General features: G+C 41.4%; 3 long non-coding RNA genes across 3 annotated transcripts; 2 read left to right on the top strand and 1 right to left on the bottom strand.

Annotated features, from left to right (window-relative positions):
• Positions 1–10,348: 10,348 nt before the first annotated feature.
• LOC121057898 lies at positions 10,349–12,790 on the top strand. Its single transcript, XR_005814007.1, has 3 exons — positions 10,349–10,499; positions 11,559–11,904; positions 12,518–12,790. It is a non-coding gene; the product is annotated as an uncharacterized LOC121057898 (long non-coding RNA).
• Positions 12,791–17,116: 4,326 nt separating this feature from the next.
• LOC121057832 lies at positions 17,117–20,249 on the top strand. The gene is made up of 3 exons (XR_005813967.1): positions 17,117–17,493; positions 19,766–19,886; positions 20,145–20,249. It is a non-coding gene; the product is annotated as an uncharacterized LOC121057832 (long non-coding RNA).
• Positions 19,246–21,197, bottom strand: LOC121057833. Its single transcript, XR_005813968.1, has 3 exons — positions 20,482–21,197; positions 19,491–19,585; positions 19,246–19,407 (listed from the first exon to the last, which is right to left on the bottom strand). It is a non-coding gene; the product is annotated as an uncharacterized LOC121057833 (long non-coding RNA).
• Between the last annotated feature and the right edge of the window lie 1,057 nt (positions 21,198–22,254).

Raw genomic sequence — 22,254 nt, 5'->3', positions numbered from 1 at the left:
TGATGGAATGCAAACAAGAATCTGAAATGTTTTGTTTGAATGTGGATTCCTCATTCCAATAAGGCCTGGTTGTCACCAGCTCTATTTGAAGGTCTGTGTAGCAATAAACTTGTGTCTTGATTTTGTGACTTGAGACTTCTACTCTTTGAGTATAATAGAGTTGGAAAGTTCAAGGTTTCCAACTGCAAATTTCTAAAAATTGTATTAAACAGGTAAATCAAACTATTGATATGATGCAATTGTGGATTATTTTGATTTGCCTTCTGGTTTGCAGGTTGTTAAGAGTATTCATTGTTCTTTCTCCATCTTTTCTGTAGCACCACAAAGGCATAATGCTCACTTCATGAAATGGGAGTGTCATGTCTAAACACTGGCAGTTGTGACTTAAAACAGTAAAGCAACATTGGAAATTCCTGAGATAGGTGAGTTTCTCCTGGATTGTTCGGTGTTTCTGGGAGCGTGGGTATCTTGTGAGAGAGGAGCCAGCATGCCTGAAATTGTAATTCTTTGTTTAAATACTTCAGGCTCTAGGTACAGTAAGGGGCAAAACCTCGTCTCTGGAGAGCCTTGCCTTACAGCATGGCTGTGATGGGTTTAGAGGTTTGGTGATGGCAAGACTCTGGGGTAGTTTGTAGGTGGGGAGGTCTGGCTGCTGTGCTCTGTGCTGGTGGAGTTGGGAAATCCTGCCTTGAGGTAAGGTGTTCTTTGCCAACATTCTGCAGTGGTTCCCCGTCTCTCTTACACCTCTGCAGCTGCAGTGTACTGGAGCTCAACCATTGCACGAGGATTACAGACTCACGCTTTCTAAGGCATTAGTGAAGTATGTTCCAGGGAAATTCTGTCTCCTAGATGCATCAGTAGCATTAAAGCAATGTTTGAATTACCGCATTTCAGAAAGCAAAATGAGATGTTAAAGTAGAGGTACCTGATGGATGATAACTTACATGCTGGTCACTTAGTGTGTCAATGCAAACTTGGCATCATACTTCGTAACTTGCCCAGTTAATCAGGGCTGTGTTTGAAATTATTTCTCTTTTTCTTTTCTCCCAAATGGAAAGTTAAATGCAATCCACTTTCTAGAAGCTGTTTTTAATTTTGACCATCCAGTAACATGCTCCAATAATGAAACCTATACCTACATTTAAAGGTCCTTTGTGTAATTTATAGGCCCTATTTTCTTTCCTCATAAATTCCCACCCTGCTTTCTAGGGAGGCAAAGTGTACATTAGCCACTCTCCCAGGAGACTTCCATACTGTGCATGTAACAACTGTGAGATAATAACTCAGCCTAGGAGGGCTGAGTGCACTCGGTTTCCAGCACCATGCAGAATTGGGTCCTCAGCGTGACCCCAATATGAGCCAACAAGGGGCTCTTTTTTTTCCAGGCAGTAGAATTTTTGGTGTATATTTTTTTCCAAAGCACTGACTCATGGGAGAAGGGGGGTGTGGATTTTCCTTTTGCTCAATTTCTGTGTAAGTCTCTGACACAAATGGTTCTTTGAAGTGTCTTTAGGCTGCTGTAGGGCAACCATATTTCTCATTTTAAAATATCTTTTAAATGACTAAAATCTTCAGATGTGTGTGTTTGTATTCATTACAGGATGTAAGCACAAAGATACAACTGCTAACATGCATAGAAAGTCAGCTTGGTCAAGCTACACCACTGTTGCAATTTCTCTTCGGTCCTGTGGTTGGGGACCTTTTAGATTAAATTCATTAGTTCATGGTAGTTTTGAGATATAACATAAGCCTCCAAAGGGATCTTAAGCTTCTCTTTTTTATTAAAATGAAATCTTCCCTTGGCATTTCTCTAGGCACTTCTCCAGTCACATATAAAAGGGACACTGCTGAAGGATATTCTGCGGCACACTTAAATGCCAGCAATCCAATTAAAGAAATGTTTAACCTTTTGTAAATAAAGCTATGGCTTGGACTGCCTTTTGGCTGAAGGAAAAAAATTAACTAATTTATTATTAAGCTTCTTACCCAAGACTTGATGTATGTATTCACAATATGGTTTACAGCATTATAAGCCCAGAATGCCATTAAAATCATTCTGTCCCAGAAGGTCAACCGGCTGCCGACTCGGAGGCTGAGCTCTGCTAAGGGGTGCCCTTCTCAAAAGCTACCTCTGAGTCTGTCACAGCCTCTAGTCACGGAACTTCTGATCCAGACACTAGACTCTTCCCAGTATTTTTTTTTCAATATTTTTGCTTTTGGGTATGACTCTTGTTAAAACGAGGGTCATTTTCCAGTTTCAAGTGGTACACGTGGATTTAGATAGGAATGTGTTCGAAGCTCTGATAGGCTTTGTTTTGAGTCATCGTCAAAATCATGTTCCAAACTAAACAATTAGTTCTAAATCTGAACATCAATTTTGTACTGCCCCTAGAAAACAAACAGTGTAAAATGCTGTGCTACAATTTATCTTGATTGCCTCTTTTGCTTCTGCTCAGAAACTTGCCTGTTGGGATGTCCTGTCCAAGAAGATTTGTCAGAGATGTCAGACCAAGCCATGCTCTGCCGGGCCTGGTAACAAAACTGACAAAGGCTCGCAAGGACGGTGAAAAGCAGGAGGCATCATGCGACTCTGCAGGGCTTTAAACAGCAATTTCTGTGATGGTAGGAAAGCCCACGTGCAAATCTCAGTTTAGATGATAAATTTGGACCAAGACAAGGTTCCTAAGTAGAAGTTATATATTTTACTTGATTGGCTGGTATGCTTGAGGCATGTAAGCCTACTTGAATTCTGAAATAAAAGCAGCGTGCTTTGAAACTAAATAAAACTGAAAAAGAATTGTGCAGTGCACAAGTGTAAGATGTCACCTCTACATATGAATCCCAGCTTAACTTTTCTCAATGTATTTCTTCCTTTCCTGTTGTGGCATCCCTGAGAGAGGTTACATGAGAAGCTCTGAATACCTGTGGTCCAGCAGAAGGCATTTCTGAGGGACTAAGCAGCTCGGGCCAGTGGATAGCAGTATTACACTTGCTACAAGAAGGCACCAGACAAGAGCTCTGAGCCTGGAGGTGAGCCTGAGCAGACCAAGACAAATAGACGGTGAGTGTGCCTGAGCGACAGCATTGAACCCACATGGCAGGGTGGCTGGAAACCTTTGTGGGAGTGGGGCGGATTACATTACATTACCATTTCTCACAACAGCCTTACTTCTGTCTGTACATTTCATTTGGTCCAAGCACTTGCACAGCAAGGGTTGAAAGATATGCCTGCTCATTATACCGGAAGGGAAGTGCTGTCCTCAGTTACTCTATAGGCATGTGCTGTACGGAAAAAGGTTAAAAGATAATGTGAAAGATCAGACAGGAGTCCAGCACTTTTGAGCCTCTTTGGGACAGTGCCTGAGCTCTGTATTAGAACAGTTCCTTGTTCTTGAGGCCACAGTATGAATAATAACAGCATAAAGAGGAGTGATGAATAGCAGAAATGGAGGCTGGCACTGCATGTTACGATCATGCTTAAAACTAAGTTCATTATTGTTGTGTAGCTAAGATCTGAGCAATTGTGATTTTTCAATTTGTGATCTTCCTCTGTGTGGCTCTGTGAATAAAATATGGTTTATATGAGAAAGAGGAATTGCACGTAGATAATTCAAACTATTTTGTCCCAGTTGAAAATAATAGACCAAAACCAGGCCATGTCTTATCAGCTGTCAAGGTTCAGTAGCGGGATACTCAAGACAACAACAGTGAAGATCCCATATAGCAATCATTGCAGCAAAAACCTTAAAAGGTGTTAAAATCATAAAGAGAGGTTTGGTCCTCACGTGATCTGTGATTCAAGCCTGTTAATAATAATCAGCAATAATATTTAAGAAAGGAAAATTTCTGTAAAACTAGGGAGTGTCACCCATTGAAAGGATTGCTTTGGTTTTGCAAAATTTCTTGGAAAAACTGTAAGTCAGATTTACAGCTGAGTTGATGCAGGTTGCACTTCATGTTACCGTACAGGTTGCAGAGTGTCTGGCTGGGTTCTTGCACTATTTTTCTTCTTTTGCGAGTAATGCACAAACGAGAATGCTTTTGCCTTTGCATGATCTTTTCAGTTTGGTTTTTCCTGACCAAACCAGTACCTACATTCTCCTGTCCCCAGTTCCTTGGAAGAACAGCAGTGCAGGGGTTCCAGGAAGACTATCCCAGCGTTGATCCTTTTTCCAAAGGAAAAACATTTTTTTTCAGGATTTCAGTGCCAGAAGTCACAAAGGGCCATTTTGAGGGTGGTAAGGCATTGTCACTGAGCTGCAGTGCCAATTCTGTGTGCAGACCTGGTATATCGCTGCTGCTGTTGAGATTCCCTAATGCTGATCTCACACGCTGTGATACTCATGCCAGCCTGCTATAGGATGGGCTTCTGAATGTCTTTAATTGGTGGGAACACAGAGGTCCATTGTCTGCTTGTCTGCTATGTGTGTGGCTTGCCAGCTGGCTTATTCTTTTATGTTTGTATTGCTCCTTGCTTGCAACTTGGCATGGTTTTGGATGGTGTTTTTTTTTTTTTGATGTTGCTTGCAAGGCAGATATATTTTCTTCCCCTTGTAAGCTATGGAAAAACCTAAAGCTTCTTTAAAAAAAAATAAAAAATTAAAGCAATTCAGCTTTTTGAAAACGCATAATTGAAGAGCTCTGAAATAATTGGCTTATTATAGTGCACCCGTAAAAATGAATTTGCATCTCATTTATGAACTATTAGATTCCCTATTACATGAGACTGATTGTTCTTAATGTGACTTGCATGTAATTTAGCATTCTTTACTCAAACACTTTGTAGCTAAACACTGGGGGAGGGAAGTTCAATCCAAAATCATGGTGCTAGATCTTAGATTATGGAGCATTTACAAACTGGATTCTGCATGTTGTGCTCTCAGTGTGCCATTTGCCTCCATATTCCCATCCCAGCTATGCACTGTACTGCAGAAGCCTAAAATTAACAAACTAATTTTTTCCTTACTACTTCTTCACTGGTAAGGCCTGGTCATGCTGCCATGAGAGGTGTGATTACTGAAGGTAAGTGTGAGCTGCAAGTACCTGGGTAGTTGCCCGGTGCCATGGGTGCACTTCTGCTCACCCCTCACTGTGACAGTGACCCAGGCTTGTTTAGCCTAAGGGGTCTGTCTGAAGTCTGCTCTCCTGGGCTTCAGGAGAACAGACCTTGGCCTTTTCCAGGATCTACTTGGTAGAGTCCTGTAGGATAAGGCCCTGGAGGGAAGAAGGGGCCCAAGAAAGCTGGTTAATATTCCAAGATTACCTTCTCTAAGCTCATGAGTGATGCATCTCAACAAAGTGGAAGTCAATTCAAAAATGCCAGGAGGTCTGCATGGCTGAACAGGGAGCAAACTCAAGGCCAAATGAACACAGAGAAGAGGCCTACAGAGGGTGGAAGCAAGGACAGACAATCTGGGAGAAATACAGAGATATTGTCAAAGCATCCAGGGATGGAGTAGGAAAAGCCCAGATGGAATTGGATCTGGCCAGGGATGTCAAGGGCAACAAGATGGGCTTCTGCAAGTGCATCAGTGACGAAAAGAATACTAAGGAAAATGTGGGTCCAGAGCTGAATGAAATGGGAGACCCAGGACGGTGAAAAGGACAAGGTACTGAAAACCTTTTTTGCTTCACTCTTTACCAGGTAGAGTGGCCTTCAGGAATCCCAGGTCCTAGAGACTAGGCTCAAAGGCTGGAACAAGGAAGATGTACCTTTGGTGGAAGAGGATCAGGTCAGGGAATACTTAAGCAAACTGGACATCTGTAAGTTCATGGACCCTGGTGGGATGTACCACAGGTGCTGAGGGAGCTGGTGGATGTGATTGCGACGCTACTCTGTAACCTTTGGTCAGTCATGGCTCTGCCAGAGTGCCCAAGGTCTGCAGGGAAAATTACAGAAGGACCTTATGCTCTCTCAGGCAAAGTAAACTACATACAAATCCATTAACTTGAGAAGAGTAACCAGCAACGGTGAGAGCAGGTACACCAGAACAGCAGTGAAATCCTTTGTGTTTCATTTGCCTTTCTTCTTGACTGTGAACGCTCTCAGAATTGCAGGTCAGCAGCACAACATGTATGGCTAGAAGCACCTACAACACCAAACAGCCAGAGAAGCATGATTTATCCCTGTAGCCCCCTTCTCCTCTTTCACTGATTTATAACAGAGGTTTAATTTGGCTTCAGAAACATAGAGGTACTGCGCCTTTAAAAGCTACCATTTCACGTAGGGAAATTATTCACTTTGTGCATTAGAGCAGATGAGAAAAGTGTCAGTACCGGTTCTGGGAGTTTCTGGGCTGCTGCTGGGGGAACAATGACTCCAAGTCTTGAGTCGAGCCTGACTTTGGGGCTGAAGCTAAGGAAGTTTAAGGCACACTGCAGAAATGTGGGCTCTGCAGCTCAGCAGTTGAGGCGATAGCCTGCTGCAGCTGCTCCGTTAGCATATTTCTTCCACTCCATCCGTTGCACTGCACGGTAGACTTTGTTATTGTTTTGCTTAGAGGTGCTTTTACACCTCAGAGTCTGCGAAAGGTTGTAATAGAGACTCAGAGTTCAGGGGTTAAGCAGAATTGATATGTTAGCTTTTCCAGGATGGGTGCTCTACTGCCCTGGCCTTCGAAGGATAAATGTCTTATTCAGACAAATCCACGCCGCTTTTCAGAGCGACTTAGTTTGCTGCACAGCTGTTGTCAGGAGCATGGCTGGTTGTACATTGCTGGTGTAAGGCAGCAGGGAATGGACTTCTGGCTTCTTTTGGGGAGGAAGGGAGAAGCATGCATTTTCAAAGCAGCTTGTTGTTTAGTAAATGTCTGTTTTTAATTCCCAAATAAACACATTTTCAGTCTGTTCCCATGTTGGAACGTGGATTCTGGGCACTATTTAAAAGGTTCCTTTCAGCTTTCGCTAGTTGGCAATCAAAAGCACCCATCAACCTGGATCAAAAATTGGAAGTCTCTGCTTGGGCTAAAACTTGCAGTTGTGAGTGAAAAAAAAAAAGCAGTACAGAGGTGAGGCTGTAAGATTTACCCCACCCCTCTTTTTTTATTTTTATTTTATAATAAACATTTTATGAAGAAAGCTTCATTTCTCCCACCAAAGTTAAAGGTTGTGTCTGATGACACTCGCTTGAAACGGACAGAGGAAAGAGGTGGGAGAAAGGTTGTCCTCACACAACAGAGGTACAGAAATTGTGTGGCTTTGCCAGGGTCACAGGAAATCTGCGGTGAGCTGAGAACTAGATCCTGGAGTTGCACGTAGCTCTTGTCTCCTGGAAGCAGCACTGTTGCTTGTTTACAAGTTGTTGTGTTTTTTTTTTTTTTAAGGACACACCATGGTTTTTAATAAGGTAAATAAGAAGGGCAAAAGTCATAGAGAGACAGTGGAGAGAAATCCTTACACCTGTTACCGTGTTCATTACTCACCACTGTTTGTGTTTTTTCACTGCCACAGATCACAATGCAGACGTAATGCTAATTATCTGTGCAGGAGGTCGTTTTTGCATGCTAAAGGAAAACACTGGTATGTCTTGCTAATTTGATTTTAATATCTGTGCCACGCTATTGTTTGGCCTAGAAATTAGATTGCTTTTTACTAATATAATTGGCTAATTAAAACATCGTCTTCTCTAGGAGATGGGGAAGATACCCATGGTCCTTATGTGACTTGGGACATAATAAAGTAAACATGAGTCAGTTCCTAATTCAACAAGAGCTCATTTGGAGCACAAAGAAAGGAGAGTGCTTAATGCAATCTCCTTAACAAGCTTTTGAGATAATTTCGGGTCCAGTCTTCCACCTTTGTGGCGGAGATAGAAATACTTGGAACTTTTAAGAGTGGCACTGTAGGACTGCTGTGGCAATACCTGACAGATAGCTGACTACCATCGATTTAATGTATTTGTAGTATTCTGTATTGTTAGTCGTTGCAAGTTTCCTATGTGGGGCTAGTTCTGAGATGTAAAGCAATAGAAAAGAACAAAGTTGCACCAAAATATGCTCCCTCTCCCAGCAAAGAAAACAGAGCTGGCTTTGAAGCCTAATGCTCAAATCTTGCTATTTCCTTGCTGTGCTGTAAGCACTTACCACCAGGTCTGAGTCCCTAGAAGGGAAATTACTATGGGTAGAGCCACTGCTTTCCCATGAAAGCCACTGCTTTCCCGTGAGCAGGGGACAAATGTTAACCTCTGCCAAAAGAATGAAGATGGAGGAGAGTGGGAAATAACTTGCAGTAAGCAGATCGCTCTCTTGTCTCGGATGCCAGCTGTGATAGTCACAGCCTCTTTTTCCCCAGGACACTCATTGGATTCCACATTAATACAGCACCCTTCAGACAGGGCTCAAGGAAAAATCACAATCTATCTCTGAGTCTGGAAAGAGTTTTAGAGACTTATGCTAATCATATTTAATTTGTATGTGCAAATGATTTTAACTAAATGTAGGCTTCCCTTAGTATCTTCAATTAAAAGCGCTGGATGTGCTCCAAAGTTGCAAATTCCTTCACTAAGCCAGTAGGGAATGATAATGAATTATTGCTAATATAGCCATAAAGCTTTTATTTGCATAAGTAATATGAAGCTAATGTGTGGATAAAATTAAACTTTAAAAATGAAATATTATTAAAACAAAACTGTTAATGAGTTTGGACACATTACTGAGCAGGTATATTTGGCAGCTGGCTAGAACAGATAATTCTAATAGAAGTCTAGTTGAATCAAAATCAATATTGAACATTACATAACATGTTGGAGATAGTTTAGCAAGTTATATGTGCTCATCTTCTCAATTCTGATGTGCTTCATCATTGTTAGCTTTCACAATCTTGACTAAAACAAAAGAAGGTATGATAACGGAGGAAGGTGAAATGGATCTCTGAATTTGAGTATTTCATTCTCTCCTTACTGCTATAATTAGGTTGTCTGGGGAGAAAGTGCTCTGAATTCTCACTAGTATGCAAGAGAACTTGAAGATTGAAAGTCACATTATAGGTAGGTGCTGGACTTGTGTCCTCCTTGTACCGGCAGTATTGTTATTGTATTAATGATATTACCAAGGCCACACTTTATTCTTCTTGAAGTGTTCTACTAATCATTTTTTCACTCTTCCATATCACAGAAATCTTTCCTCAAAGTATTGTGAATGTTTTGGGCAGCAGCAGTTCAGGGGAATTACTCCAGACTAAAATAATCTTAAGGCCAGAACGGGGTTAGATGAGAGAAATTATTCCAAAATAGAAAATTCTGCCTCTCTAAGAAAGCTATGCGATGGAGTATTTTGATCAGATTTTTCTTTTCTGCCACTATCACACATGAAATTGAATCTGAGTAACATCTCTCTGCTTTGGCACACAGCACGGTAGGCTTTTATGGTGTCTCAACAAAAAATTGCAGAGTAATTGCTGCGATTGCCTTGCTAGTGGCTCTTAAATGTAAACATCGGACATGCCTCCATTACACTCTTGTGCTCGCCATGCTGCTGCCTTCTACACGCGTTCATTTCTACTCATTTACACGGGTATGGCTTTACTCCTGGTTGTATCCAGGTGCTCGACTGTGGAAAAGTTCAGCTTCAGTTTCAATGTTAGGTTCTTGTGCTGCCCTTTTTCTATAAAGCAATGTATGCGAGACTGTATAGAGCACCCCATAGATGTTCTATCCTGATATCCCAAATCTATTCCCTTCTGGGGCTCGACATGGACCGTATTGTGAACATCTACTTTTTCTGGCATGCAGACCCCATTGAGACAACTTGGAGTTGCTGCATGTCTCGACTAGCAGAGAAAGAAGTGTTTTGGGGGCCAGAGGTTTCACTATCATGACTGAGAAATGAATTCATGTTCTCTTTTGCACAGGAGGATTCAGTACTTCACCTTTTTGCAGAGGCCAAAACGCTGACACCTGAAAAGATGAAAGTTGTCAACTCTCAGCTGGTGTTTTGTCCGAAGTGGAAAGGCCTGTGTTGATTTCAGCCATCTAAGAATTTGTCCATATCTGTGTTCTTTCAGAGAAGGCATTTCAGAAATAACCTAGGGAAGTTGTTGCATTTCTGTGGGGCTTGCATACCTGACCTACATACACAGCTTTGAAAATTCAAGTCCTTAGGAACTAAAATTGAATTTAATGTTGCTTTTTGATGCAGAAAAGCCCGTTAGGTTTTCCTTTTGTTTTTTGTCAATTTTACATAAGGATGTTTTGGTGGACAAAAAATTGGGAGATATTTCTCCCTGTGTTTAATTTCAGTTACTTTATTATTATTTTTTGATAGGAATAAATTAGTTCCTGTTACATTCTAAGAACAGAGGATGTGTCTATTGAAGCTAAAAGCTGACCTGGATAGAGTGGTAAATCAAACTGGCTATTCTGTCATTTATAGTTTGACTCTGACATGTATGATAATCTTACCACAGTGGGATACTGGCATATTTTGTGTCCCAAAGAAGAGACTGGTGCTTGGGATATCAAGAGTCATCTACCATTTTTGCAGATGTATTTCCCATTTTTGCACGTAAGTGTATTATGTTTAGCTTTATCTAGTTTTATGCACATAACTTTCAAAACATTTGAGTTATACCTTTTCTTATTTGTATTGTAATTGTCTCCTAACTCAGTGATGAAGGGAAAAGGTTCCCTTAGGAAGCTGGCTGTATTAATCTTAAGTATGCTGTATTCTGTAAGACTATACACACTTGGTCTGTGTACCAGAGGAGGTTGCAGAGTTTCTGGAAGGTGATGAACTTTGGGGAAAGCAGTACCTGCTTTTCCCACCTACCTGTGGCTTGTTCCATCAGGTTGTGATACCTCAGAGGTTTCCAGTGTGGGTGTCTGCACTGGCACAGCTCCCCCAGCCTCGCATGGCAGGGCTGAACTGGTGCTGGGTCAGCCAGCAAGCTGAAGCGCTTGATGTGGAGGGAAAGGAGGCAGTAGAAGCTGCTGACACTGGCCCTGCCTCTTCCCTGGGACCTGGCCTTGAGCCTGGCCCAGACCCGGCTCTGTGCTGGTAAGATGCACAGAGACCTCTCTCCTCTCCCAGTTCACCCCGTGAGCTCCCCAGGAAGTTGTACCATGCGTCTTACGGGTCTTGCTGGCTTTGAGTTCTTGATACAATCAGATCCTGAATTACCAGGTTGCTTAATTTTCGCACATGTGCATCTGAACATCTAAATTTAGTAAGTAACTCATTCTGTTCATTGGAGACTGTATGAATAAACAGGGAGCAATGGGAATAAGCCCGAAGCTTGTGGGACAGGAGGCATTTCTGATTCCTTCACCGAAATGCACCTGTGCTCACTTGACCCAGTGGAAAATTTGGTGTTCAGATCATGAAACCCCTAAACAGATGAAGAGGAAGATGCTGGCCCTGCCTTTTAGATCTCTGATTCAGCAACAGCTGAGTGGATTTAAATTATGCTTTTGATAAACAGATAAGCCCAAACTGTGTCTCTCTGCTGATATCTCGGATGTCGAATTTCACCCCTGTGCAATTGGAACTGCTGACTTACTAAACCTTGGAAATTGGGCTTGATAATGGAAACAGCAACTTAGCGAATCTTAATTATTATTGCAGCCCTGGTCATGGCCTGCCTTTCTGCACACAGGAAGAATTCAACGTGAGAGGGTGAGCACAGTAGGAACAATTTATCGTGAATGCTGCTAGTTGTGAACGTGGGCGTTCTCTGTTCTGGCCACCTGGCTTAGTCACCCTGCGAAGTTATTGAACTCAGCAGGGGCTGTGTTGGCGCTGAGATAGTGAAAAAGAAGCAACTATTAGCCTTTTTTTGTACCGTGTTTTGAAGAGTCAGTTTCAATATCTGGGTGGAAATGTGTCTGCTGTACAGCTTTGTTACTAAGATAGCTCAGGAAGATTTGACAGAGTGGTGTTAAAAAGTTAAATCACAAATGACTGTTCAGAGGTGAGTTTACTCAATTCTGCTTTCATTCACTCCTGCTCCTCAGTTTTAGAAGTATTTCAATACTGAAATGTATCTCATCATTTTCAAATGCTTAGAAGACAAGGCCAATGTTTCATCAATTTATGTATGTCTCAAATGGCCTTTCTATCCAAGAGTGTGCTTGAAACTCCGGATTATAGGCATAAAAAGATGAATAGAATTGTAGTGATTTGCTTTAAAAGAGCACTAAGATTTGGGGTGTACGATGAAAGCCAGCTATAGCCTAAGCGTTTTTCTCCTGTGTTGCTTTTTCAAAAGAGTAGAGTGGCAAAATCAAAAGAGATGGCAAGGGTATGTTTTATATTACTGTACAAAAGCAAACAGATGGTTTTCTTTTTCTCCTTTTTTAAAATATGTAGCTACTGCATTCTCATGTTATCTCTTGGAATGGTTTCAGATATCAATTTAGTTTGCAAAACTGAGTTGATTGAATAACAGGTTTATCACAATTTCAAATCAATTAGAAATATTGCTCGCCAGAGGAGGAGATGGATTACCTAAATGTCAATAATAAAATTGTATAAGCCATGAATTACTTCGGACTATTTAACATTATTACATTTCTCTGTTACAGGGACAGTTCTGCTGATATTAGTTGGCAGGAGCTGCTAGAGATGGGCAGGCTGGTTTATGACCAGATGTAAAGCAGCTCTCAGGGTCCTCCGCGGGAGTTTTGCTGCCTCTTGGTGCTGGCGTGAGCGATTCCCTCCCATCGGCCGCTCCCAACCTTCGGTCTGTCCCTCCTCTCCATCCCATTCAGCACGTGCTGCTGGAAGGACAGATGTTAGGGTCCTTGCTCTGGGCTGCGATTGACTGTGTTCAGTGTATGATTATCCCTTCTTTTTTGTTGGTGTGGTGTTTTTTGTATTTGTGATTAACTTTGTACGCTATTTTCTCTTCCACATCAAGAAGCAGGAGATACAGACAGATAGGTGCTTTTGTATTGTGCTAGCTGTAACTAACTGTTCTGCCCAGGCCAGTTTCTTGTAACCTGGCTTGTCTCTCATAATTATGTATTTCATATAGTATGTTATACAAGTTCTCCTCAGGGAATAAAATTATCCCTGAGAGTCTAATTTTTAAGAGAAGGAGATTGAAAGAGGTGATATATGGGAGCTTTAAAAACCCAGGTCAAATCCAGCATTATCAGTATCCTTCTTAGAAGAGTGTTGATTTTTATCATTTGATCTGTTATTAGTTCAAAACATGATTGTTTCCTTAATCTGCAGTACTTTGCCCATTGGGTCCCCATGACACAAAAGCACTTGCTTAAACATGTTCCGATTTGATGAAGCAACACTTCAGCAGCTACTCCCATGGAAATTTGTTGACCCCAAAATCATTGCATGAATTGTTGCCATTTCTGCCAGGGCATGCGTGTGCTTTGGGAATGTGTTCTTGCCATGCGAGAGGACTTGGTGCACAACTGTGGCACACACGGTTCTTGCACTGTGCTACAGGACGTGTTCTGTGGATATCTGAAAACTTGTAATTTGAAGGTTGCCTGGCAGCTGGCTCGGGGAGGTTTAAGCTCTAGCACGCTGGCTCACTGTTAGCAGCGAAGTGCTGGGGTAAATTTACATGTAGCTTGAGAAAATTTGCAAATGGTTGTGTACTGTCTTCTTGTCCTTCAGTGGAATCTGAAATAGAGCTGAGGTATGTGAACTGGGCTCAGCTTTGCGTCCAGGAAATGAGCGTTGAGATCAACATCGGGATAGTGTATGGAGAGCACATCCCAAGCTGTGAAGCCCCTTACTGTTGAGACAGGTTGGCAGCATTACAGCACTTAGGCTCAGTTGAACCGTGAACCAAATTCAAATGTTTTTGCATTGTATGTTTGCAGTTTTATTCCAGTGTCTGCTTCACAGATTGCAGAGGTGCAGATTTCTAGTTTAGAGATAGGGGAAAAGTTTTTCCCCTTTAAGGAACCAGCTCCTCTCACCTCTCTCAACAGTAGCAATAGGAAAGCCACTGGAAAGTGATTCAAGATGCTGAGTCTTGATACAGGTCTTGCACATGGGTGGCAGGGAGACGTGTAGAGGTCCTTAAGTTCCTTATGCTGTATTGCACGGGAGCGAGGTGCTCCCTGTTCATCTCCATGCCATCCTCCCAGGCTGTCAGTGGTGCTGGTCAGCTGATGGGGTTTGAATTGCATCCAACTTGGCTTTGTCCTGCAGTCAGAGCTGCATACACGTGGATAACCAGTTTGAAAGGCGCTGTTTTTCTAGGTAAATACCTGTCTTGTGATGAACTATACCCAGGACTTCCTTCCTACAGAAGCATCTTTAGTCGAAGCAAATCCTATGGGTTTTGAGTCCTTCAGGGCAGACCAAGAGCAGGTGGGTTGAGCTAATTCATCCATTTCTTACCTGTTGTTTTGTTCAGGGCTGTAATAACACGTTATGACATAATCCATGCTGTGCAACTGGCCAAAATGATGGTCTTCGGTCTCAGACTAAAACTGGGAGCACTATTTATTTTTATTACAGAATTTAAGGTGCATCAACAGCTGTGACTGAGCTCAAAAGAAGCTTCCAGCACTCATCAGTGTTGGATCGCAGAAAGCTGCTTTCGGCTGGGGCAGAAGGTAATTCCTGGCGTGGTCTTTGCAGTAACCTCTAACACCTCTGAGCTCAGTGAGGTCAGCCTGGGTCACTGAACAGCTTTTAGGGTTGTTTTGTTTTGGTTTGTTTTTATTTGCTTGTGATGGCATTGATCTTTGGAATACAGTAAAAATATTTGTTCAGCAGAGGCAGGGTGACAGATATCTCTTGTATGAAGAACTATTTGATGAGCTGTTAGTTTTGAGTGCCTTTCTTATTCATTGAACTAATTAGCTCTACAAATCTTACTGTCAACCAGTCATATAGCCACTTATTTATTTTCCCCTGTGCAGAATTTTTACTTTGCTGCATACACACAGAGCTATAAAACCAAATGCACCAAAAATTGTCTCTTAGTTGGATATAAATGGAAGCAAAATGCGCTTGGAATTATTATTATATGTACCATTAATTTTTATTTGAACTGTCATATAAAAATGCCAAACGGCTTTCATTGTTTTTCACTGTTGCACTCATGTAAATGTAGAAAGGTTGTTGATATTTTTTTTTTCTTTTAATGCTGTTTTACTGTTTTCAGTGAGGGAGTATGAAAATGGCTATGTCGAACTCAGGGGAAAACGGAGGTTTTAATGCTTGCCAGGGTACCTGGCATCTCCTGCTGTCACTGCTTGCAGCGTCTCTTTAGAGTTACTGCTTGGTTTTAACCTCCTCTGGTGCTTTCCCCCTCCTGTAAGCTTAGCATTTTTGGCAGCCTTTTTTTACATCGTAGAGAGTGGAGGTGAGTGTTTGCTGCAGTTAAAGCATTTCAAGCTCATGAAAATGTGGCTGCTAAGATGGTCCTGAGCTGTGTTTAGTCATGGTGAGTCTGGCTGATGCTGGCAGCGCTGGTGCAGAGGGCGTTATCATGGAAGGTACCTAGCAAATGTACTTTGTGGGAAACAGACACAGGAATTGTGTGATTCCTGGCACAAACACCTCTTGTGATTTGATCTGTGTGACATTTCTGATTTGGGACGGGATCATGTGGGCTCTGGAGACTCAGCAGAATTTGTCAGTAGCCAGTGGTGCTCCTGGGGAGCTGTGAGGTTGGGCCTAGGCAGGGTGTGATCACCCTTGGAAACATGGCCAGGTGCTGTCTGGCTGCACAGCTGCCTACAGAAGTTGCCAGTAATTGCTGGAAGTTGTGCCATGTAATGGCAACTGCAATTGTACTGCCTGTTGGGAAGGCATTTCCCATTTTGTAACCTGATGTATCTGAAGTCAGCACAGCCAAGATTCCTCTTCTACATATGCAGCAAAGTCTATTTGTGAGCGTGAAGTACACACAGTTTTTTGCCAATTACAAAGTTTTGCCAGGGATCACCTGTGTTGTAATGTGCCACAGTTTGTGCTTTTTTTCTCATGTTAGCTGTTTTTGTTGTTTTTATGTTGCACCGCCCTTCCCACCCTGCTTTGGGAAAAATTTAAATATACCTCATTTTGGAAGCAGATGGAAGTAATGGAGTTGTGTAGGATCAAGCATGAATTAAGCTGGATTTGAGAGGAAGCAAGCATTTACATTTTATTCTTCCCACTGAAGAAAGCCCAGCTCAGATGAAGTGTAGGCAAACAGAGCATGTGTGGCCCAAAGGCAGTGAGTGGTGAAAGCATAGCTGTAAAATGGAGAACTGCTAAATAGAACTGCTCTAATTAGCTTCAGAGTGCTCTTACTTAACTATTAGAAATGTGTGGCCAATTTTGATGTGTGGACTTCAAAAAGGATGTTGGCAAAGTGGAAAGGATTTGGAAAAGGTTTACAGGAAAGATTTGAAAATCATGCCATCTGAAGAGAGGCTTAATTTCTTTCTCCTGTTTGAAAAGAAGAAAAGATGACTTGAGGAGGAGATCTGTGATAATAACAGCTCTTTTATCTCATGTTAGAAAGTACAAGAGCCCGCGTTTGGCAGCTGTAGCTACACGTGGCTAAGGCAGAGTTTTGTCTGTGGGTGTAATTATCAACTGGATCACCTTCAGTGTGTCGGGCATTGGCTGCTGCTTGAAGTCTGTGTGATCAAGGCGGAGTCCTCAGAACCGTAGATCTGATGAAGTTCTGCAACAAATGTTCTGGTCTGTGTTAGACAAATCAGGTAATCATAGTGGGGCAATGGGAAGAACAACGTACCTAATTTTGGATGAAACTGGACACGCCTGCAAATGTGGGTAGGTGATGTGGCCGCATCTGATACCTGTGGAAGATGCTCACCAAGACAGTGGCAATAAATAAGTTGGTGGGTGACCTGGAAATTGTGAGGAGGACTTCAGGTGTACTTTTTTTAGTTCGTTCTCTGTTGATTCACTTGGTGCATTATTAAATGTTGGTGTGGTGTTACACATTTGAGAAGGGATTAGGTTTCTTTTAAGGTGTGTAATACCTGTGTTTGGGGAGAAGAAAGTCTGGGTGATAGAAATACATTTAAACCACTACAAAGCCCTTGAGTTAGAACTTTTTTTCATGTCACATTCTACTGAAGAGCTCAGCTGAAGTGGAGCTACATTGTGGACGTTCTCTTACAGCCTGTGTCAGGGCAGGGGCGGGGACAGGGAGGAATGGGGACAGGGACCCAGGGAGAGTTTTTGAAACATTGGAAATCAGAGAGCTTCAAGTTTCCATATTTCAGTGGCTGGCAGGTACTAATTTATCCTGGACAAAACCTCCTTTCTCTCTGTGCTCTTTTCATTGCTGTAATGCATGCTTTGCATTCTGACTTTTCCTTTTAAATATCCTTCCCATCAACCAGACCTCATCTGTTCCCATCAACCAACCTCATTAGATCTCTGTCAGTTCTCTGCTCAGTATGCTTTCATTTGGGAAATTTTGTAAATTTTCCTTCGGTAAATCAGCAGGTACACATGAGACTCTGGACCGAAACCAGTTAGACTTTGACTTCTGGTGGAACAAGCAGAAACAGGACTTGACCTGTAACATCTAGGCTGTGATCACCTCGAGGTAAGTGATGTTTAGAACTAGGGTTTTAACTTGGGCCCATGTCTTATTACTAACACCAGTTCTGAAATGATGACATCTGTTGATATGATCTAACTGTCATCACTATTCAGAAATCTCTCTTCTTTGGTGCTGAAGGACTTCTTGGTCATCATGAGAGCACAGTGTGTTACTTTGATTTTCTCTTTAAGCATCTTATCCACGCTGTTTCACCTGAAGCTTTCCTCAAAAGAAAACACAGTAACACTGGTGTTACAGTACCAAGCTCATCACAACTCTGGAGTGAATAATAAACAGCTTGCTGAGGTAGATGGAAAGGTTTTGTTTGAGTGATGCGGGCTTTCGATCAGACAGGTCAATCAAAAAGATGTTTAGACATATGCTTAAGGGCTAGGAATTGGCTTTAAAGGGTCATATGTGCTGCATTAGAATAAAGTGCATGGCAATGAGATTTGGTAAAATGGGGTTTACAACAGTTGAAGTTGGTACGGTTTTTAGTCTGTGGTACTTGTTCGTCTATGTTAATAGTGAATTTACAAAACCTACAGTAAAACAAACTATAAAAGTTGTAACTTACTTGAATTATGCTTTGAAGTCAATTTCTGTGTATCCCATTTAAAGAAAGTCTTACGCTATGTTAAAAACATAGATCCCTACAGACTGTTCCTCAGGGTGGCAGATCTTGGTGTTACCATTTTTCAGATATTTGTCAGTCATGCTAGTACCTCTGATTATAGGAAATGGGGTGTTCAGTTTTATGCTTATAAGAGGTATTTCAATTTTAATTCAACTTATACCATCTGTAATATTTTCTTTAGTCCTGTCACATCGTTGTTAAGAGTATGCTTCAGTACAATTTTGAAACGTTTCTTTGCTGTCTTGGCAATACTAGAAGTGCTTTTCCATATCAGCAATGGTGCGTGAACGCTGAAAACTCACTAGAGAATTGTGCTGTGTGTTGAGAGAGAGTCTAACTAAAAAAAGCAAATGCATCACTGGTGTTACTATCTTAAAATTAAGAATTAGTCATCTTTGCAGTTTAGTTTTAAGTCTTATAGTCAGGATTTCTCACATCCCCAAATTTCTGAACAAAAATATGTACTAAAAGAAATGACTACACAACGAAGTCCTGGCATGACACTTACAGCACTCATCTGGGCGTTGACCTGTCAACTTCCACCAGGATGTGAGCAGTGTTTGAATGCTGGTGTATTTTTTCCAGGTTGGCAGAAGATGTAGGTATACTCACACATTGAAACAACTTATTATTTATGTTTATCAGAAAAAACTTATACTGAGGAAAGCTGAGGCTGTTTTTTGTTGATATTTATCATTTAGCAGCTATGGTAAAATTTGGGGAAGCAACAAATGTTCTTGGTGGAACATTGGAGCAAATCTCCCTGTATTGCTGTGCTGAATAACTCTGCAGGAGGAGGTGGAAAAACCTCAGGGAGGGCTGCATTGAGTACTGCATTTAAGAGGAGAGGGTTAAAAAAAAAAAAAAAAAAAAAAAGCCTAGTAAAGTTTTTAGGAATTTTGGCTTGAAGGGTAATTTTCTTGTCAACTATATAATTAATGCACCGTACATTACAGTAGCCCATTGTTATTCTAGAATGCCAGGATACATTTCAAACTGAATAGCTGTTTAACAAAACACTTGGCAGATTTATTACCCTTAGGTGATTCTGTCAGTCAGCATTTTCACACGTTTAGCCTGAAGTAGGCAGAATCAATTTTGGTATCTATTTAGTGAAATGCAGAGCTGTTTAAATTAAACCACACACACATATGCACAGCCCCCTAGAAAATCAGGACTTGTATTGGATCTTCATCTATTAGCAGTGAAACAAGAATTACCCTATCATGCTCCTTGTCTTTTTCCTCCGCAGTTAAGGCATCATCTGCCACTTCCAATATCTACAAAGAGGGATTTTGTGGTCATTTTCAGATAATGTCTTCAATGTTGTGCTTGTCTTTTTGTTACTTTGCAGAACACTTACTTAGCAGCTTCAGAAATTGAGGTTCAGCAATACCCGTGTACATAATGGGTATCCTTAAACAAGGAGATGTCATGTTGAATTTTTAGTTGCCAGTGCTGAAAAATAAATAAATAAATGCAATTAATATTGGAAAGAGGAAGTGGTGCCTTCTGAATTTAATAATGTTTCTTATGATAGGCTCAGAACTTTTTCCAAAAGCGATTGATTGGTTTAAGTTGCTTGCTACAAAGTACTAGGATTTTCAAGGATGAAAATGCTTCATTTTTATTTTTCAGTAGCAGGAGATACAGACTACAAATAGGAGCATTGTATAGCCCAGGTATGAAGATGGAGAATAAAGGTGGTAGATGAGAAACAAAAAATGCATATTGCACGTTTGAAGCAGCAAAACATCAGGTAATCATGTTCTCATATTTTCATTGTTGAGGCACCACATTTTTCCACTATTTTTAAATATCCTGGGAAATATTCTTTGAAGCTTTTTTTTTTTTTTTACTTAAAATGAAAAATGAATACATTCAGTATATATCCACTTTTTTTTCATTGCTACATATTTCTTCTTTTGCTACTGTGCTTTCTAATATTCATTTATTTATTTATTTTTATTTTGAAGCTACAAAATGCCAGAGCTGTAATTTCTTTCCTGTTTCACAGTAGGCATCTTTGGTGGAGGCTGAAAAGTCAGCAAAGAGCAAAGGCATGAGTGGGGGGAAGACTTAATTCTGACACCTCACCTGAACTGATCTTCTGTTAACAGGTTTAAAGGTAGGAAATTGAAATTAAAAAGAAATCAAGTAATTCCTCTCACAAACATTTAAACAGTTTTAAAATGCTTGTATTTCCATGTAAACCTTAAAGAAGAAAAAGATATGTTCATTGTATGGCAAAGCCTAAAGAGGAAAAACATTTGAAATAAAAAAAATCTACATGAAAATCTTCAACGAGCTTTAAAAAAAACACAACCCACAAGTTGGGCTCCCTGATACTGCACCTGCTGAACTGTCTGTAAGATCAAATTCACTTCTGAGAGAGACCAAGGTGCGTTAAGTAGGCCAGGTTTGTCACTGGGAGGTTGTTCAGACGTCAATCATTGTCACTTCTCGCCCCAGCTGGTGGCAATCCATCTGCACTTGTCAGGCTGGGTGGTGGTTGTATTCACTCGTGCATTAAGCTGGCACAGCCGTCCACTGTGGATCTGACAGTAGTACCAGACCTTCCCACAGGGAGAGGCTTCTCAAATATGACTAATTTGGATAGCTTTAATTAAAGAGCAGCACATAAATATGCATACACAGCAGTAACCGGTGGACAGCTTCCTTGGGAGTTAATGAGAGGGTGGGAAGGAGGAGCTGTGAGCTTTGTCTTCCCCATTCCCCGTTGGTGCTGGGTGATGCGGCTCACCGCCTGGTAACTTCCCCTGTAGCTCAAGGTGGTCGTTCTGCCTGTGGGCTGAGGGCTCTGTGCTTTGTGGCACAGGGAGCCAAGGCAGCAGCAGCAGCTGTTACAGAGCACTAGAAGATGAGGAGGCTCAGGGATCAATGAAATGTTTTATTATTCCAGTTGATGTCAGACCTCGCCATGCACGCTGCTGGTGGTAACAAAGGTTCCCGGGGAAACAGTTGGGATAACCTTCCAGTAACAAATAACTCACTCTCAAGTTACACCGAGCAATTGTGCTACCTGGTTTTGTCTTGCCACAGCAAGACAAAGCAACCAGCCTGTGAAGAGGCTGGCTTTTTGTTGCAGACAGGATACTCCGTACTGTGTTAGGTAAATCCTAACCACGACAGGTTACTTCTTCACTCTGGTTTTCAAAGCAGCTTTGAATGTTCGTGCACTGTGCAGTGATATTAGGAAATGGCATTTTCCCAGGGCTTGTAAATGAACTCAAAGAAAGGATTTGACATTGCACAAATGCACAGTGAGAAAGGGTCTAAAAGCTAGCCATGCAAAGGCAGCGATGCCACCCTGCTGCTGCAGTGTAATACTTGTGGTGCAAGGCATTGTGAGGCCGAGGTTTTCCAGGTTTCACATAATTCCTGTAGGCTTTTTCACACTTCCTGGTGTGTCAGCAGCCCCTGCTAGGTGCAGAGATAAGCACTAGATGCAACACTGCAGCAGTGTGTACTGACGCTACTATTTAACAGTACAAGGCCATGAGCAAAACATTTGAAGTTGTCTTTGTTTTGAGCAGGGAGTTGGCCGAGAGACCTCCAGAGGTCCCTTCCAACTTGAAATTATTATTCGATACCACTGAATTACAAGATTGTAGATCTATAACAAAAGAAAGAGAATTCCAAGAAAGCTGGTCCAATGCCCTGGCGTTTTTTCCAGTGAAAAAATAAACCTTACATTTTGTATGTATTTTGTTTTGCACTTTTATTTTGATTAATTGCTAATGGAATGATACGATTTTAATCTAGATCCATTATGTTGCACTTTCCTGCATGGAAAGGTTTCCCAGATACTTCTCAAAAAGACAGCAAAGTTATGGTTGTATTCATCAGTCTTCTTGTAAAAGGCAGGCATATATATTGATCTAAATCTGTTCAGCTTTACCCACGATAAATGAACCCACTTTCTGCTTATTCAGTTGGCATTGCATAAGCAGATGAACACTAAGCTGTTTTTCCATATTGAAGAAAACTCACCAGGAGAACTAAGATGGCAAATTTATTTTTACATTGCAGTATCTGTGAATGTGGACTAGAAAGGACTTCTATTGCTGTTAGTAGGCAGGATAAATCCCTTTTACTTGTATTTT

This window comes from Cygnus olor, chromosome 20 (genome assembly GCF_009769625.2).
Source record: "Cygnus olor isolate bCygOlo1 chromosome 20, bCygOlo1.pri.v2, whole genome shotgun sequence".
In the NCBI taxonomy this organism is placed as follows: domain Eukaryota; kingdom Metazoa; phylum Chordata; class Aves; order Anseriformes; family Anatidae; genus Cygnus; species Cygnus olor.
This window is presented reverse-complemented; position numbering and strand designations above follow the sequence as displayed.